The sequence below is a fragment of the Micromesistius poutassou genome (genome assembly GCF_964030765.1).
Source record: "Micromesistius poutassou genome assembly, contig: SCAFFOLD_3057, whole genome shotgun sequence".
In the NCBI taxonomy this organism is placed as follows: Eukaryota; Metazoa; Chordata; class Actinopteri; order Gadiformes; family Gadidae; genus Micromesistius; species Micromesistius poutassou.
This window is the reverse complement of record NW_028177962.1, coordinates 37,501-42,500: the sequence shown is the minus strand read 5'-3', so window position 1 is coordinate 42,500 and position 5,000 is coordinate 37,501. Positions and strand designations below refer to the sequence as shown.

Sequence of the window (5,000 nt, the reverse complement as noted above, 5' to 3'; positions counted from 1 at the left end):
GCCATTCGCAGTTCACTTTTCCAGCCGTGTGGACTTATACATGCATGGCTTAAACTTTGAGACAAGCATATGCTACTGGCAGGATCAACCAGGATGGCCATAGACACCTTTTTGAGGGCGTCGGACCGCACCTAACGACCGACAGGCCACGGCCCCGTAGCTGGACGGGGAACTGGGCAGCCTGCGGTGCGTCGTGCGAGGCGGGCCGCGCCGTACGTGGTCAGCACTCGCCGGGCGAGCTCACCGCTGTCACCACTCCGGCTTGGCACTCGACACTCAGGGTGGGCGCTGCACGTGGGGTTAGCCTGCACACAGCGCCCGGGGTACCGGGCTTTGAGAAACAATCGTACAGGCGGACCGTGGCTGTCAGGAGTAGAGTTGGACCCCCGTGTGGGTCAACCTATCCAGAACCACGGCCCACCCTCGTAAGACAACTGGGACAGACGGGTCTACTCGGCTACTCGCTTCGGTCGCACGACCGCCCTGAGGCGGAGGCACTGCTTTCGGGCACACGGTGTGAGGCACCCTTCATGTGGAACTATAGCCACAATGGGGCCCTCACTGGGGTGTGCCGCTTATGCAATTTCCGTCGAACGCTCCTCGTAAGGACGCGGGGCCTCCAGTCATCCTCTTGACTGTGCACCTACTGTCTCCGACCTATACTAGGATGGTGGTATGTCCTTCCAACACAGGGGTCAAACGTGTAGTAGGCGAAGCCCAGGGTTTTACAGGCTGCAGACTGCTATTTTTCTTGTTTTCGGTACCCCTGGTGTAAAAACTCGAAAATCCCAACCCATGGTAGACTAAAACCAACCCATGGTATACTAAAACCAACCCATGGTATACTAAAAGCTGCCCCTGGTAGACCACTGAGAAAAGACTCTGTCTGATTTTTGGATTTTTCTCTTTTCCTCAAAATCAGACAGAGTCCCATAGTTAGTGCACCATGGGTTGCGTTTTTGCAGAATTACAGAAAAGACTCTGTTCAATTACCAAAAGACGTCCCATGGTAGCACAAATTTAAATTGAATTCATCCAGGCTTGGGGTCACTCACTACACTATTCAGTCCGACATGGTGAGCCTTTTCGGACTCACACGCGACGTGTTCCCCCTCCTCTGGAGGGTCCACAGGACCTCCAGGCTTGGGGTCACTCACTGCTCCACTCAGTCCGACATGGTGAGCCTTTTCGGACTCACACACGACGTGTTCCCCCTCCTCTGGAGGGTCCACAGGACCTCCAGGCTTGGGGTCACTCACTACACTATTCAGTCCGACATGGTGAGCCTTTTCGGACTCACACGCGACGTGTTCCCCCTCCTCTGGAGGGTCCACAGGACCTCCAGGCTTGGGGTCACTCACTGCTCCACTCAGTCCGACATGGTGAGCCTTTTCGGACTCACACACGACGTGTTCCCCCTCCTCTGGAGGGTCCACAGGACCTCCAGGCTTGGGGTCACTCACTACACTATTCAGTCCGACATGGTGAGCCTTTTCGGACTCTCACGCGACGTGTTCCCCCTCCTCTGGAGGGTCCACAGGACCTCCAGGCTTGGGGTCACTCACTACACTATTCAGTCCGACATGGTGAGCCTTTTCGGACTCACACACGACGTGTTCCCCCTCCTCTGGAGGGTCCACAGGACCTCCAGGCTTGGGGTCACTCACTACACTATTCAGTCCGACATGGTGAGCCTTTTCGGACTCTCACGCGACGTGTTCCCCCTCCTCTGGAGGGTCCACAGGACCTCCAGGCTTGGGGTCACTCACTACACTATTCAGTCCGACATGGTGAGCCGTTTCGGACTCACACGCGACGTGTTCCCCCTCCTCTGGAGGGTCCTAAAGACCTCCAGGCTTGGGGTCACTCACTACACTATTCAGTCCGACATGGTGAGCCGTGTCGGACTCACACGCGACGTGTTCCCCCTCCTCTGGAGGGTCCTAAAGACCTCCAGGCTTGGGGTCACTCACTACACTATTCAGTCCGACATGGTGAGCCGTGTCGGACTCACACGCGACGTGTTCCCCCTCCTGTGGAGGGTCCTAAACACCTCCAGGCTTGGGGTCACTCACTACACTATTCAGTCCGACATGGTGAGCCGTGTCGGACTCACACGCGACGTGTTCCCCCTCCTCTGGAGGGTCCTAAAGACCTCCAGGCTTGGGGTCACTCACTACACTATTCAGTCCGACATGGTGAGCCGTTTCGGACTCACACGCGACGTGTTCCCCCTCCTCTGGAGGGTCCTAAAGACCTCCAGGCTTGGGGTCACTCACTACACTATTCAGTCCGACATGGTGAGCCGTGTCGGACTCACACGCGACGTGTTCCCCCTCCTCTGGAGGGTCCTAAAGACCTCCAGGCTTGGGGTCACTCACTACACTATTCAGTCCGACATGGTGAGCCGTTTCGGACTCACACGCGACGTGTTCCCCCTCCTCTGGAGGGTCCTAAAGACCTCCAGGCTTGGGGTCACTCACTACACTATTCAGTCCGACATGGTGAGCCGTTTCGGACTCACACGCGACGTGTTCCCCCTCCTCTGGAGGGTCCTAAAGACCTCCAGGCTTGGGGTCACTCACTACACTATTCAGTCCGACATGGTGAGCCTTTTCGGACTCACACGCGACGTGTTCCCCCTCCTCTGGAGGGTCCTAAAGACCTCCAGACTCTGGGCTACTCGCTGCACTATTCAGTCCGACATGGTGAGCCGTTTCGGCCTCACACGCGACGTGTTCCCCCTCCTCTGGAGGGTCCTAAAGACCTCCAGACTCGGGGCTACTCACTACACTATTCAGTCCGACATGGTGAGCCGTTTCGGCCTCACACGCGACGTGTTCCCCCTCCTCTGGAGCCTCCAGAAGACCTCCAGGCCGTTCTCTGCCTTCTTCCCCTGGAGCCCCCCTTACACACGGGATGGGCTATGTCCTTCCAACACAGGGGTCAAACGTGTAGTAGGCGAAGCCCAGAGTTTTACAGGCTGCAGACTGCTATTTTTCTTGTTTTCGGTACCCATGGTATAAAAACCCGAAAATCCCAACCCATGGTAGACCAAAACCAACCCATGGTATACTAAAACCAACCCATGGTATACTAAAAGCTGCCCCTGGTAGACCACGGAGAAAAGACTCTGTCTGATTTTCGATTCTCTCTTTTTCTCAAAATCAGACAGAGTCCCAGAGTTAGTGCACCATGGGTTGCGTTTTAGGAGATTTACAGAAAAGACTCTGTTAAATTTCCAAAACACGTCCCATGGTAGTTTAAATGGACTTTGTGGTTTCTTTAGTTCATCCAGGCTCAGGGGGACTTGATGTTCTTGCCAGTCCGGGATGGTGGACTCTCTGGGCCTGCCACAGGACGTGGTCCTGGTCCCCTGGAGGGTCCACAAGACTTGAAGTGGTTTTTGCCTCTTTTTTCTTTCTTTTTTTCCTCAGACACACACGGACCAGGCCTCCCCCTACAACGTCCCACACCCCCAGTCCCGACCTCCATGCCTCCAGCAGACACCCAGGCACCACCCCCACATGAGGGGCCCCAGGTCCAGGCCCCGGGGGACCGGGACCGGGACCCGTACTGGGCCAGCACCCAGACCCAGACACACACGGACCAGGCCTCCCCCTACAACGTCCCACACCCCCAGAGCCGGCCTCCATGCCTCCAGCAGACCCCCCAGCAACACCCCCACATGAGGGGCCCCAGGTCCAGGCCCCGGGGGACCGGGACCGGGACCCGTACTGGGCCAGCACCCAGACCCAGACACACACGGACCAGGCCTCCCCCTACAACGTCCCACACCCCCAGTCCCGACCTCCATGCCTCCAGCAGACACCCAGGCACCACCCCCACATGAGGGGCCCCAGGTCCAGGCCCCGGGGGACCGGGACCGGGACCCGTACTGGGCCAGCACCCAGACCCAGACACACACGGACCAGGCCTCCCCCTACAACGTCCCACACCCCCAGAGCCGGCCTCCATGCCTCCAGCAGACCCCCCAGCAACACCCCCACATGAGGGGCCCCAGGTCCAGGCCCCGGGGGACCGGGACCGGGACCCGTACTGGGCCAGCACCCAGACCCAGACACACACGGACCAGGCCTCCCCCTACAACGTCCCACACCCCCAGTCCCGACCTCCATGCCTCCAGCAGACACCCAGGCACCACCCCCACATGAGGGGCCCCAGGTCCAGGCCCCGGGGGACCGGGACCGGGACCCGTACTGGGCCAGCACCCAGACCCAGACACACACGGACCAGGCCTCCCCCTACAACGTCCCACACCCCCAGTCCCGACCTCCATGCCTCCAGCAGACACCCAGGCACCACCCCCACATGAGGGGCCCCAGGTCCAGGCCCCGGGGGACCGGGACCGGGACCCGTACTGGGCCAGCACCCAGACCCAGACACACACGGACCAGGCCTCCCCCTACAACGTCCCACACCCCCAGTCCCGACCTCCATGCCTCCAGCAGACACCCAGGCACCACCCCCACATGAGGGGCCCCAGGTCCAGGCCCCGGGGGACCGGGACCGGGACCCGTACTGGGCCAGCACCCAGACCCAGACACACACGGACCAGGCCTCCCCCTACAACGTCCCACACCCCCAGAGCCGGCCTCCATGCCTCCAGCAGACCCCCCAGCAACACCCCCACATGAGGGGCCCCAGGTCCAGGCCCCGGGGGACCGGGACCGGGACCCGTACTGGGCCAGCACCCAGACCCAGACACACACGGACCAGGCCTCCCCCTACAACGTCCCACACCCCCAGTCCCGACCTCCATGCCTCCAGCAGACACCCAGGCACCACCCCCACATGAGGGGCCCCAGGTCCAGGCCCCGGGGGACCGGGACCGGGACCCGTACTGGGCCAGCACCCAGACCCAGACACACACGGACCAGGCCTCCCCCTACAACGTCCCACACCCCCAGAGCCGGCCTCCATGCCTCCAGCAGACCCCCCAGCAACACCCCCACATGAGGGGCCCCAGGTCCAGGCCC

The 5,000-nt window shown here is 60.6% G+C and overlaps 1 non-coding gene across 1 annotated transcript in view; it reads right to left on the bottom strand.

Moving 5' to 3' along the window:
* Positions 1 to 95, bottom strand: part of LOC311374911 (18S ribosomal RNA) — a 1,841-nt gene extending 1,746 nt beyond the window's left edge. Inside the window, exon 1 of the ribosomal RNA XR_014643154.1 lies at positions 1 to 95. This exon is cut by the window's left edge and continues 1,746 nt beyond it. This is a non-coding gene — a ribosomal RNA (18S ribosomal RNA).
* Positions 96 to 5,000: the final 4,905 nt, after the last annotated feature.